This window comes from Pan troglodytes, chromosome 10, assembly GCF_028858775.2.
Source record: "Pan troglodytes isolate AG18354 chromosome 10, NHGRI_mPanTro3-v2.0_pri, whole genome shotgun sequence".
NCBI lineage: Eukaryota > Metazoa > Chordata > Mammalia > Primates > Hominidae > Pan > Pan troglodytes.
The window spans coordinates 104,317,122-104,332,177 of record NC_072408.2 but is presented as its reverse complement, the minus strand read 5'-3'; the positions used below and the strand labels follow the sequence as shown (position 1 = coordinate 104,332,177).

General features: G+C 35.9%; 1 protein-coding gene and 1 non-coding gene across 15 annotated transcripts in view; both read right to left on the bottom strand.

Moving 5' to 3' along the window:
- Window positions 1-15,056, bottom strand: part of LOC134807503 (uncharacterized) — a 162,736-nt gene that overhangs the window by 96,876 nt on the left and 50,804 nt on the right. For 9 of the 14 annotated variants that reach the window (XR_010148131.1, XR_010148127.1, XR_010148128.1 and 6 more), the window contains 5 exons: window positions 4,850-4,995; window positions 4,146-4,254; window positions 3,429-3,556; window positions 2,550-2,736; window positions 1,375-1,502 (listed from right to left, as the gene is read on the bottom strand). The gene's annotated coding sequence lies outside the window, so the exon portion shown is untranslated. The remainder of the gene's footprint in view (window positions 1-1,374; window positions 1,503-2,549; window positions 2,737-3,428; window positions 3,557-4,145; window positions 4,255-4,849; window positions 4,996-15,056) is intronic. The other 5 variants (XM_063786006.1, XM_063786002.1, XM_063786008.1 and 2 more) reach the window with 5 other exon arrangements.
- MIR1251 (microRNA mir-1251) lies at window positions 5,481-5,549 on the bottom strand. The gene has a single exon (NR_035607.1). It is a non-coding gene; the product is annotated as a microRNA mir-1251 (primary transcript).

Sequence of the window (15,056 nt, the reverse complement as noted above, 5' to 3'; positions counted from 1 at the left end):
TTGATCTTGAACCCTGTCTTTAGAAAATAAATGAGGGTCCAAAATTCCTCATGGGCCCAAAGGACATTTATAAAAGAAAATCTTTGTCAGGGTGAGGCCAAACTGGCTACAGAATTTGTCTAATTACTAAGACAGAGGGACCTCAAGCCCTTGAAAAGATTCTAGGTACAGTCATAGCATGCACATGCATTCACCTTTAATTATTCATATTTTTCTTGCTAAAACTTTGAAAATGTTATTTTACTTTTCCACTGTATTCTCTGTTAACTGTTGACCTAATCTGATAAGAAATATCTAGAGGATGGTCATGGAATACAAAACCAAGCAAAGCAGGTTTATATTCCATGGTAAGATGGGATATGTGCAGACTCCAGGGAAAGAAGAGGCTTTGTAAAATTTATTTCAATATATGAGTATGTGGGCACTAGCTGAGGAACTTTTTGATTCATTCATAAAATGAGTTATGATATTATCACTGTCATCTGACACATCTCAGAACTTTAGTCTTCCTACTGCAACTGTGTATTCCATTCACCTATCCAAGATGACTCTTATAGAGTGATCTAAGCTCCCTTAAAAATGCATTCAATGTCAATGCAAACTGATAATATTCATCCCAATTTCATTGTTCCCAGGGGAAGCCCCCTCCAAAAAGACAATTCCACAACCCATTACTATTCAGGGAGCAGGGCTAATGCTTTTCCTCACTCTTTCTGTCCCCAAGCTTCATGTGCATGCACATGAGAAAAAGACATCCAACACAAGAGAGTGACAAGCCAAAAGGTCAAGGATCAGCATAGTGATATGATAGTGTGTTTTTATAATATTTGCTTCATTAAGTGAGCTTCACAAAATACATAAGGAGGTTTATACTTACCACTTAGGACACAGTAATCAAAGTAACAGAACACTGTGAAACCCATTCTCAATTTCTTCTTCTAATAGGAGCAAATAATGACACGTAAAATTTTGTAAAACACATATATGTTTGAGGTACTTCACAAACATGTATATTTAATGGGATTTTTTTTACTCCAGATATTTAATTTTTAATAACCCAGGAGTTATTATTAAAACTACTTGGAATTCTTCTAATTCTTCTACTACATTCTATTTTGGCAGTGGTAGAAAGTAGCCCCACAACATGCTGGAGAGAAGGGTACACCCATTTGGGTTGAAAAAAATCCACCATAGTTAATCCTCGAAAGTGAAATTTTTGCATCCTATAATCAGGAGTTGCTGGGCATTTGATTAAATACCCCAGGCATTTCATCCCCAACCTACTTTCATTTCTCCCCCAACTGGCAAACAAGAGAAATTAGACCGAGAACCTGAAGAAACAAAGTGTATACTTTAATACAGAAATGCTTTTACCTGCCATCCTGCTGTGAATGAAATGGGCTGGGCTTTCAAAATGTTAGTCAGCTTAAATCCCAGTTGGTGGCACTGGGAAAATGTAGCCACGCAGTCTTATTGCTGTGTTTCTGTTCTTTAACTGCCAACTGGAATACAATAGAGGTTTCAAATGGAAACAAAAGAGAGATGGATCCAGAAAGAACCAGAAGGACGACAACAAAGCAAGTCAAGAAAATGCTAAGGAGCCAAAGACACTGTGCTCCCCAAAGTTATCATCCCAGACCTTCTTCACATTGAAGATAATTATGCTTCCCTTAATTGCCACTTCCCTTCAGACAGTCATGATATTTACAAATCACGAATTATCTAGTAGATGCTTATCTTTGTGACATTTTAGGAAAATCATAAGCTATACTTAACCCAAAGAGAGAACGGCTATATCACGTTGCTCAGACATGGATAATATATATTTTATATATTATGAGGGATTTTAATATAGTATACAGGGTAGCAGTGTTGGACTGCTAATATTTTTGGACTTGAAGACAGTGCCTCCATTCTGATGGATTACAGTATATATAGCATACATAGAAGGCTAGATATTTTAGTATCCTCATATTGCATCAACAGGTACCTGGAATTTTACTTATGTTCAGCTTCTCCATCATCTCGCCATTGTTTTTTGTACTTTTTTTCGTCATGCAGACATTATATTATTACAATAGTAGACACAATCGCCACTTATCACACAATCCTCATGTCCTCTTTTAACTTCAGAATGTGTCAAAGTATATATGCCATTGTCTTTGGTTTGTGCACATTTAAGAATTCACACATCAAAAGTCAAATTTTGTCCAGGGTTATAGAATAGCATGCCTTTCCCAGCGGCTCCCCCCCCATAAGAATAATGATGTACATAATTTATATTTTAATTTAAATACGCTGTATGGTGTACTGAGTTATATTTTTCTAAGCTGCAAAGGATGAAAAAAACAGTAAAAATAATGTGACTTACACATAAACAAAAGATATTCAATAGCCCGGCTTTTAGGTCACAGTTTAAATAATTGTATATGAAGCTTTATATGATAGATTTCTATATCAAATGGATAAATGAAAACTTTCCTGGGGCTAGGATAGTCATAAGTAAAATCGTATGAAATCATATCTTACGAGACATGATAAAATCTTACCTTATCAGATGTGACATCCAAAATGTTGCATTTTCCCTGTGATTTTATTAATAATGCAGGAGCATCCTTCTAATAGAGAATATCTTTTATAGAACATCGTCTTTGGTAATAATCGGAGTCAGAGTATTAACTAGGTGATCCAAAGTTAGAGCATAAATTGTAAACAACCGTTGTGGTTTCAGCCAGTCTGAAAGTTCAGAATAAGAAAAAAAAGTAAGAATTTTTGACTGGCCAGCAAAAAGTAATAATCTAAAAAAAAATGCTAAGGTTTTTATATTACTGTGAATGTGCAGGCATTTTATATTTTAACTATCTTTTAATGTTATTTTATTTATAGCGATGTGGTCTCTGTTACCCAGGCTGGAGTACAGCGGCACAATCATAGCTCACTGCAGCCTCAAATTCCTGGGCTCAAGGGGTCCTCCCACCTCAGCCTCCCAAGTAGCTGGGATTACAGGTGTGAGTCACTGCACCCGGATTGATTTTCTTATAATCCATTTTTGATGCCACAAATTACTAAAACTCAAATTATATCTATCCCCAGACAAAGCAAGATGGTAATTTGCCAATTTTCTACTTTGAGGCCTAAATTATTTTCCTTAATCCTCTACTCTGCTCAAATTCATTATAAAAATTAACAATTTACCATCTCACTTCACATGAAGAAGATAATATTATAGAATGTGGATCCCAGGATAGAACAACCAAATGCTACCTGGGGACAGATGAACATGCATGTATGCGTAACTTGAATTGTTCCAATTATTCTTTTGCTTATAAAACAATTTCTATATGAGCTCCAGAAGCCACTTTGAAGGAACATCCATTAGCATACAACATTTTCTACTTCTGGAAGCCAATTCACAATAAATCTCTTACCTTATAGAGAGACAGAACAGCACAGGGCTCTAACAGGATGAGTGATGCATAAAATGGTCTTCAGCTGACTTCCCATGGGATTTATATTTCCAAACCTAGGAACACCATCTGCCTGCACGGATGGAATGCTAAGTAATGCAGTCAAACAATCAGTATGTTATGTATAGTTTTTTAGCTTTAAGAAATCTAGAAAAAACTGTAAAATATGTAAACAAACAAGTTTGTGTCTAAACATTATAGCACAAATTAGCTAGAAAAATACATAGCTTAAATAAGGAAGGTTAGTGATGGGCTCATATTTGTAAGTGTGATTGTGATTATGTAGATAATATGCTTTTTCTTGGAAACTGACGGGTTGCTGCATTCTTGGTTATAGGTTTAAGAGAAAGACTCTTTTATATCGTATAATGCAAGTATTCCACGTGGAAATCACAGGATCTGAATTACAGATAAAATGTCAGTCAAGGAGTCCATTTTTGGGGGTTTATTTTTCAAAAGTACCCAAGAGAATAAAGAAAAGAATCTAAGAAAATAAATAAGAGAAATGTATATGTTGAAATTCTACTTACATTTTCTCATTTATTTGTTTGAAAAAAGTATCACTAATTTTTTTACAGTACAGTTTCAAATCAGACTTATTTCCTGTCTAAATTTAGCCTCTGTTAATTGTGTCATATTTCTGCAGGCATGGGAAAGGAAATCAATGCCCCTACTCACCTTTGGAAGAATTTCACTGCCAAGTCTCCGTGGTTCTATGGGATCCAATAATCCTTGGCTCAGTATTGATTTTTGTATGACACCTGTAGAAACAGTCTCTCCTTCCTTTCTAACAAAATATAGCAACAAAAATCGTGTAGTTTCTGAATGAATTAAGCATACGTTATTAAGCACAACCTCATCCTGTAAAGCAATGTGGTTTGTATTTTTTAAAAGATGTTAACTTTGCTTGATTTTTTCTGAGCCACTACTACTGTTTAAAGGTGATGTGAACATCTATTTGTAAAAATAATTTGAACATAACTTTCTTAGGTTTCTGGCAGCTAACTCTTATATTGCAAATAGCATTTATTCTTCTAAGAAAATAGGCAAATGGTAAAGCCTATCTGAGTTCAATTCCCAATTTTAAAATATCTCCAAAATCAAAATCTCTTTGAAAATAAAAATCTACAATCATGCTTTTAAAATCTAAAGCTTTGATGAGATAGAGGACCTTCAAGGGAGTAAACAGGGTATAACAAATCCTAGGAGAGAGAATGAGTTAAAATTGGGGTGCATTTTATAGCATTAAAAGAGTTGGAAAAACAGGCAAGAAGCATCAGCCTTTCTACTTTTCTTGACAAACACAAATGCAAAAAAACAAACAAACAAACAAAAAAAAAACAAAACAACAAGAAGTCATGTTTCCAATATTCTTTACACACCTGATTTAAACCTCAAAGTTATTTGTTTCACCCTAAGCAGACTTCTTTGGGCATGTCTGATTATATTTCCCCGCAGCCATTCTGTGCTGAGTGGAGTAACTACAGTTGGCAACCTATTCCATCACTCACTCCATCATCCTGAGAATCTGCAAAATAAAAATGTAGCGTTAAAAGAAAAACAACAACAAGCAAACAAATAAACAAAAAAACTTTATTTTACATTTGCTTTTCCTAGTAAAATCCTAGAAAAGAAAATGCAGAGCAGCGTGTTTCCCACAATATATGTGACATCTTGGTTAAAAGTGACAGGACCATGTTACACTCTGGCAGGTTTAGTGTTAAGATCTGACAGATATAAACCTGCAGGAACAACCTCCCTGCCACAGATATTTAAGCTCATGTAAAAACTTTGATTTGATAGTCCCTTGATTAGCTTTTGCAACAGTGAGTGCTACTGCCTTTCAAGTTCATTATAAATTACTGAATTCTTCACAGTACTGTCAATTTAAGCTCTTGTTTCACTAAAAGGCAGGCATTTTAACCACTCATCAAACCTGTGCACATTTTTGAATTAAAGAATTAGATCAATCCAAACTCCAGTTCTCAAGGGAGAAGTTCCATTGTTTATCAGGCCATGTCTACACTGGCTGAGCAAAGCGCTCTGTTCAGAAGGAGAAGCGCCTTTGGCAGCTAGAGTCCACATAGCTGACCCATGGACGCTCGGGTGGAGTTTCTTCACCTAATTACACAGTGCAATGAAATTACTGAACATTTGATGAAAATGACCCATGACGACAAAAAAGCCATGACACGATTGTTGTTCTAATCTATTGACATGGTAGTCATTTATAATGTAATTCAAAGAATCTATAAGAATGAGAAGATGCTTACACTTACAGCAGATGATGCATATGGGTATTGAAATACTTGATAACTCAACATTTGGTATTACCCAAGTCATTCTTCCTAAACAAGACAATGGTGGCACAATTTTAAAATGCAATACCTCTTCCCAACTGGTCCAGGTTAAGCTCGCAATGCTAATCTTATATTAATAGAGAAATCCACAGAGTTTAAATAATTAAAAAGATGATTGTGATCACACACACACACACACACACACACAAACGGGTTAAAAGGTAATCAACATTTTGGAGGAAATATTTACATTTTTCTGACTTGTTTAGTTAAGATTTAGTAACATCTATGGGTGCATTCGATTCTGGTGACAGTACCGTGCCCTCGACTCATCTGGAACGTTTTAGATAAAAAGTGGTTTAGCAGAAATGTTCTACTAACAGCCATGAAATTATAGGCTTTCCCTTCCATCCATTCAAACACACTCCACCCTGTGAAATAATAGAAACGACACTAATCACCTTTGGAATTTTGCCAGCCTTCCCCATAGGTGAGCTGCAGAGTTCAACCAAATTGCACTGGAGGAATAAAGCCTGTCTTACCCCTGTGAATGCTCTCAGAGGGCTTCAGAGTGCACGCATTTCGATTCATCGAAGAAAGCAGAAGCAAAGGTTTAACTGTGTGGGAATCTATCAGAACTGTTATCTATGACATACACTTACTTCTATCAATATCACCCCAAAATAAATTAATTAGGTCAAACTCAAACCCATTTTCCCTAATCACTTGGACTTTGCAAATGGGAGTAGCTCATTGTTTTTCTTTTTTTGCCAATCCCAACTTAAGATTTTCAAGATAAGTGTTCAGTCACTCTGTTGAAGTTTGATAGTTGTGCAATTTATACATCAAATCCCCTTTCGCTGGGTGCAAACTTCCAACTTCAGATGGAGTCATGACAACATCTGGCTGATTAGTTTTTTAAATTACCATTCAAATTATAAAACAAAAGAAATCTAGTTGCTCTAATTGCCTTGTTTAGAAAAGTTCATCCAAGATAAGTTGAATTTTGTATCTTCTTTTTCTATATGAAAGCCCTGAGAATGTCTAAATATAAATATAAAATTGTTGCCAAACATATTTTAGTGACATGAAGATAATGATGACGGCGGTGGAGGTGGTGGTGATGATAATGAAATAGCAAACATCCTTATGGTACTTGACTATGTGCCAGGCACTGTCCTAAATGCTTTGTGTATAGAAACTCATTTAATCCCCCAACAACCCTGTAAGATAGATGCTATTAGCCCAATTTAACAGATGACGAAACAGGATTACAGAGACAGCAAGTAACTTGCCCTGGATCCCATAGTTAGTAAATGGTAGAGATGGATTTGAATCTGTGCAGTCTGGCGCCAGTGTCTGTTTTCTCTTAGATGGTGCCGCGCTTGGCCTAGCCACAGTGTTGAAACTGGCATATCATTATGCATAGAGATTTAAATTAAAAAGTGGTGTTTTTACATTGGCTCTTTCCTTCCTATATGAGTGGAATTAACATGCCTGGAACTAGAGCTTTACTCTGTAAACTACTCTGTCCGTCCGCCAGGCTCATTCTTCTATTTCTCACTCACTCATTCTTCTAAATCTCCTTCAGGATTTCCTTTACACCTTTCAAAACTTACATTTTAAGATGTTTGTAAATGTGAAAACTATCACATAAGAAAGGAACTGTAAGAATAAAAATGATTAAATTGGGCCTAGGAATAGAGCATGTACCTAAATGTAACCTCATGGGATCAGGCCTACTGAGGTCAAATCCTGATGCTACCTATTCCAAGTTAGACAAGTTGTTTTATTTCCTTATGACTTAGTTCCATTGTCTATAAAATGGGAATGAAAATAGTACTACAGTTTAGGATTGTGAAGATTAAATAAATTAATCCATATAAAATGCTTACCCCAGTGCATGACACATATCAAGCATTTGATAAATATGAACTATTGTTATTATTATATTTAGTTTATATAGACTAGCCTTCAGCTGCAACTAAGCATTAACAATTAAAATTTGTCATTGTAGTGTGAAAGTATTAACACAGATTTAAGAAAAAATGGTTCTTCTCACAGGAAATCCTTTCAGCACAGGGACAATTTGGATTTAAAAATTCACTGAGACATATTTTCACAAGTAATTTTATTCCCCCTATTTTTGAGAAAATAGACAAATTACAGATTGTGACAGAACCACCTAAAAAGTCATCAGAGTTTACAATGTTATCACCTAACAAGCTAAAAGTAGCCTTTTTTTTTTTTTCTTTTTTTCTTGAGACAGGGACTCTCTATGTCATCCAGGCTGGAGTGCAGTGGCACGATCACAGCTCACTGCAGCCTTAATCTCCTGGGCTCAAGTGATCCTCCTGCCTCAGCCTCCCAAGCAGCTGGGACTACAGGTGCACGACACCATGCCTGGCTAATTTTTTGTATTTTTAGTAGAGATGAGGTCTCGCTATGTTGCCCAGGCTGCTCTCAAACTCCTGAGCTCAAGCGATCTTCCCACCTCAGCTTCCCAAAGTGCTGGGATTACAGGTGTGAGCCATTGTGCCTGGCCTAAAAGTAGCTTTTCCTATACAGCAAGGTTTTAAATAACATAAAAGTATTGCTTGCTTAATTGTTTTTATATCATAATTCATATTTCTAAACAGAGTTACTTAAGTCAAATTGACCTCGATGGCAGTGATGCAATTTTAACAATTGTGCAATTAAACATCAGTAAAATTGTCCATATCTTCAGCTTGTCCATTTTTTATGCATACTTCTCAATAATCTGAGTGCTTATAGGCTTATGTTTAAGTCCCAACTCTTTGAGGCCATATGGGTGAGTTAGAAATGGCTATTCTGGAGCATAAAATAGAAATTTCCACCCCAAAGAAAGTGTAATGCAAGGACTAGGAGAAAATTAATTACTGAGTGCTCACTTGTATGGAGCTACTGGGTAAGTGCTATACAAAGAAAACGGAACGGATTGAAACCTTTTTGCTTCAGTTCTAAAATGGACACCTTCACCAGAGACAGCGTGAAAACCCCAGAGGCCCAGAAGCTATTCTAGGTAAATCTCACACTTTCACCTGGATATTCCCAGGATGCACCGAACTGCCTTTTTCCAATTGGGCCACCACGCAACTTGAGAGCCGCTTGCTGGTCCCCAAGGAGCTAGCAGTGAAGAGAGACACTTTTGCCTCATTTCCCAGTACCTCAGAGACCAGATATTCTTTGGCAATCCTCAAAGAAAGAAAGTCTTGATGTATATAGGTAGTGCCTTGGTCAAGAATTAAAGTTTTGAATAAAGGGGTTAGTGTGTAGCCTCATCTGGGACAAAGAGAGTAGACTGAAAACAAGGCACGATCAATGTGTCTCAATGTGAATCCCAACTGCACCCACCTAGGTTCCTCGCTGCAACCGCCACCTCCCAGGTTCAAGCAATTCTTCTGCCTCAGCCTTCTGAGTAGCTGGGATCACAGGCATGCACCACCAGCTAATTTTTGTATTTTTAGTAGAGACAGGGTTTCGCCATGTTGGCCAGGCTGATCTCGAACTCCTGACCTCAGGTGATCCACCCGCTTCAGCCTCCCAAAGCGCTGGATTACATGTGTGAGCCACTGCGCCTGGCCAGAAAACTCTCATCCTGAAATGGGATCTCAGCTATCATCAGTCTCCAGGTCTGTAGATGGGGATGGCATGTCCCAGAGACAGCCTTCTGCCGAAAGTCTCACAGAGTGAGCAGCAGTTTTAGAATTAGAACCCGTGGGGGTAGAAGGAGACGGTTGAAGTGTTAGAGAAGAAATAAATTCTTCATAGCAATTAACTGATTAGGAGGAAAATGGAAACACAAGGAAAGACACAAATGACTTCTACTGGCAAGAGACGTCAGCAACCTCAACCGTGAATTACTGGCACAGACAACCGGGGGATGTGAAGAACAAAGACTGCGAGGAGCTAAACAAGGCAACCTGGTTTCATTGGAGAGGATAAGGCTTCCCTAGCCAAGGGAATGGACTCATGCAGTAACTATGTGGGGAAGTTATCCGATGTTCAGACTTTCTATCTGAGAGCATCTTTAAGTTACTTAAGCACAGTGTCAGTCACAGCGTTATCTCCAGTATCTTCAACAAACATTATTAGCTGCAGCTGTTACTACTGCTACTCCATACCCCACTCTCTCCACCCCAGCTGCTTGAGGTCCATCAAACGTGCTTTTCAGATTTTCTGAACAAATTACAACATTCCTATTTTCTTGTGGCAGTTTCATTTTTCTTATTGTTGCATGTTTAGGTCTCTTTTAAAGACATTTAGATCTTTTAACTTAAGTTTTGGAAAGGATACTCCTTATTTCATATCATATACGAAGTCCAACAAATAATCTCCAAATATCAAATGGAAAGTTTAAAAAGCTCACATCTACCCAGTGTCTCTCGTTGGCTACTCCATAGACCTGCTGTCATTTCTCATTATCCTTTTTTTATGATTCCACACACAAATCCAACCCAGGTGATTTGGTTCTTAAAGAAATGAATGTGAATTAATTCTGATGATCATAAATTTTAATAAGACAACACTTCAGATGCTCTCAGATGTTCCAAATGCAAAACTTATCTTTTCTGTGGTGAAACTGGAAATTCTTTTCTTAGGAAACCTTGATTGTTTCACCCCTGCTATTTTTTACATAATGAAACAATTTGCATATCAGCAGGGTCAGAGGGGACAGAACTGGAATCTCAGGCTCCGCATCTCCCTGCTGCTCCCAATGCCAATGCTACACATTTCTCATTCCCTTTTGTTCATAAGTTTTATAATTTCACAGAATTACAAGTCGTATAGCATGACATCAAGCTTGATCTTGTCATTTTGCTTGATTGTGCAAAATTACAGTTGTTCCAGAATGTTGACAGAATTCCTTTCAATATTTTCTCTGTTCGTTTATTAAATGGCAATGTCATACTTAAAGAATGATCATTTGTGGGACCACTCATTCAAATCTTTAAAGACTGACATCCCATTAAAAATTCGTTTCTCCCAATCACCCTCTATTCTCTCTGTCCCCAGTACACTCAACATGTCAGAAATAATTATAAGTGGCTTAATATATACAGAAGCCATTTCTATTTAATATTCCAGAATGAATGAATGTAGTATTGCTTTGTTATCAGCTTTATTCTGGTTCGAAATTTACATTCAGTATCAGTAATATCTCATGAAAAAGTTGAAACCTGCTCTAATGTTTCCAATTTCTCTAGATCAGCCCTACTTTCAGACATCATTTGTTTCTTACAAACAATTATTTAATATTAATGACAAAGTTCGGTCTTCCTCAAAGATGGCCCTCACCTTCTTTTGCTGCTTTTCATAGGAGCATGTTCAAGGTAATGACTCTGCCATGTCACTTATTCACATTAGGGCAGCTTGTTTAAAAACAGATTTCTGATTAGAATTTTTTTAGAAAGCCAGAGGTGATTATCAAGCCCATTCAGAGTTATCTCTTATTTCACATTGCCTCTTTAGAGTGGGCACTGCCTGTTCTTTTTATCAGACAAAGGCGGAAAACTTGTTTTGTATCCAAGGTAAATGGAGAATGTCTATACCTGTATTTTTTTTTCAAAGCTTACCATTCTTACCTATGGTAAAAGACTATTACAAAGGGTCCTACTCTATCATGGTCTTGCTTGTATTGTAGAATAAATAAGCAGTCTCTACAAAAGGATGCATTCTGTGTACCTATCTCCAAGTTGATGGAATGCAATGTATTATGGGAAACATTATCCCTTTGCACAGATAATCAGGATTACAAGCTTTCTGGATCTCTGACTTGTTGGCTGATATTACCTACTTGGACAAGCTCTAAAAAGACACACTGCCAGGTGGGCCTACATGTGGAGAGGCCCAAGACTTGCTGAAATGCCCTGATGTAAATGCTGAGAGACTAGTTTCCAAGATGGCTGCGCCTTGATGGAAAAAGTTCTTGACTTGGACAGATGGAACTGTGTCTCCTCTTTGCCACTTATTACCTATGTGGCTTTGAGCAAACCGTTTATGCTTCCTGAGGCTTATTTTATAAAATGCTGGTAATAATGCCTTTGGGGGCTCATATAATAAATAAAATAATGTATGTGACAATGTTGGCTCATAACAAATTATCAGGCAGATGCTTGGCATTATTTTTCTTAAGTAATTACCTAAAGCTAACAAGCAAGTCAGTCAAGATCATGGTTATCAAACAGAAATCTAGAGGAAATCTGTGTATAACATAACCACATTTGCTTAACACTAGGAATAGGAATTTCTTCTAATGAAATATTACCATGAGTAAAATTTAATCTTATGTATCTATCATATGTACAGGTAACCAATTTTCAGTGAGTGGAAATGCAGTAAAATACTCAAAAACTGCATATAGAGTAGACATAAATTAAACTTTTTAATAATTCAGGAGGCATTTCATTGTCTTATTGTACCTAAGGGTCATAATTATGATTATCAGTGGCTAATTTACTAGAGAAATGGATGGAATGCAAATGACTCTATGGTATAACTGAGAATAAATCTTTGGAATTAATCCATGCTATCCATTTTTAATAGTCACAGGTCTCTATTTCAAAAATGCAGCATGACTTCAATCATTCTAAGTTATCTGACCAGAGCTTTTTGATGATTTGTATTCTCCTAAGGGGATGTTAACCTCAGCACAAATTTCCACATTCTAACATATCACCAAGCATGTTGCCCAAACATAATGCCTTGTGGGTAGTGTTCAAGGCTGGGAAGTCTTCTACGTGTCTGACCCTGATGCACCAGGTGTGGAAAGAGCAGCAAGAAATAACTGCAGAAAGGGGAAATAGAGAGGAAATAATAAGCTCTGTGCTGACTAATTGATGAGACTGTCAAAAAGATGAAAGGAATTAAAAGCTAAGGAAGACTCTGTAAATTATATGGCACTAGAGAAGTCTAAGGTATTATTATAATTATTGTTATTAATAGTCTTAGTTTACAATGGAAGAGTTATATATAGCTTGAAAGAGAAGAGCTCTTTTTCAAATGATGTTACATTTATTCCTTCATCATCCAATTCTTGCTCTCTCAGCTTATTTCTCAGCCAACGTGAGTGACATGTATAGTCTATCCTTGTTTTCTTCTGTTTTTATCATAGTTTGACACAGTTGAAATAGATGGGAAGATCTTGCAGAGAATAAGGCTGCAAGCAAATTCTGAAATTTTAAAAATAGCTGTCTCTGAATAGTAAAAAGGTTTCGGCACATAGGAAGCTAAAGATGCTGTTGTTAATATGACTGAAAGCATGTAGCAATTATTGTAGGATGGTAGAATATTCTAAAAGCTCAGCATCTGCACACTATATCTGTTAGGATGCCATTGTCACAAAAGGCAGATACATGTCAGAATGGTATCCACTTCTGAGCTTGGCCATCTGAACTGTCTACTTGAAATAAATAAATCTGCATATGTGAGGGTGCGTGCATGTGCAGGCATAGCTCTTATGGTTGTATTGCTATAGACACACACATTTATACAAAAATATATCACTGTAAGAACTGAGGACATATTTGACAGAGGGCTATAAAACTCTACGACGCCATCGACAATCATTCATAAATCACTTAAAAGTAGAACTAGATTAATAAAGGTAAATATTCATTTCCCCACCACAAGAAGAAGGGCTGTTTCCATCTCCTTAATTAACTAATACAAGTATCTTCAGAATATAAGCAAAGCACAGTCCATAGTGCTTAAAGAAGGAGGAAAGAACAGTATAAAATGGTTATATAAAGGGCAGTACAGTAATAAATAGAATGAAGGAGGTTTACATTGGCTAGCATGGAATGATACATTACATACATTAGGTCGAAAAGCAATTTGTAGAACGTTAAGTATAATATTGTCCCACTTGGGCTTTACATACACACATAGACAAGTGTACTTACAGAAAAAAAGCGTGAAATGACAAGAATCAATTAATACTTCTGGGAAAAGAAGTAGAATTGGGGAAGGAGGAGGTACAGCTCCTTTTCACTATTTAAATTTCAATATAGCTATTATTTTTACAAGTACTTTTTAAAGAAACGAAGGAGATATAAGTCATAGCACCTCCACATAGAGAACACTGAGTGTAATTACAAGTTTTTTAAATCATCGAGCCTACCAATTTCTGTTGGTCACATTGTTCCGTAAAATGAACATTTTTAAATGGAGGGACATAGCATCTTTTCTGGCTTACAGCCACTTACCCTTCACAAGTACTTCCAAAGCTTAATCCAGAACATTATGCCCATGTTAACCTCAAGTCTGAAGAATAGAAAATACTAGTAAATCCATCTTGCTGTCAGCCCACATTCACCACAAAAAGAATGTTCCTTCTTGTTTTTAACTGAACAGATTTAAAGCACTAGAAATAAAAAATCGTACCCTACTTTTAAAAAACCTATCTATACATGCTTACCACAAAAACCTCCATGAGTAGCTGTTTCAGAGCATGGGCTTAGGCGAAAGCACATCCCACTTTCACCATCATCAACAGCGTGGTTCTTTAGCCCTTTATTAGTGCAACTAATATGGGAACCTTTGAAATAACAGAGCACAAAGGGCCAAGAAACTAAAAATTCGGGTCTGATATTTTGTCTACAATATTATCAAACTGACAATAGCATACAGTGGTCTAGTCATTCATTCATTCATTTGAAAATATGACTGTCCCGTGAGCCATGCACCTGGTCATGGTGAAAGTGTGAGACAAATTCTCAGCTATTTGCTCCCCTCAAGAAACTTACAGTTGTGTAAGCAGGAACTTCAAAAATAGAAAAAATCTTGGGTGGTGCTTGGCATGAGGGGCTTCTGGGTTCCTCTGCACTAATCACCCCCATAAACAAATAAATAAATAAATTTATTTAATAAATACATAATATAAATTTATTTATTAAATAAATAATATAAATTTATTTATTAAATAAATAATATAAATTTATTTATTAAATAAATAATATAAATTTATTTATTAAATAAATAATATAAATTTATTTATTAAATAAATAATATAAATTTATTTATTAAATAAATAATATAAATTTATTTAATAAATAAATAATATAAATTTATTTAATAAATAAATAATATAAATTTATTTAATAAATAAATAATATAAATTTATTTATTAAATAAATAATAAATAAATTAAATATTACATAAATTAAATAATAAATTTTAAAATCTTAAAGAGTATCAATTTTTTCTAATCTTTGAGAAATTCCTGCACTTGTCTTTGATATAACCGACAATTTTACTCGTGACGGAA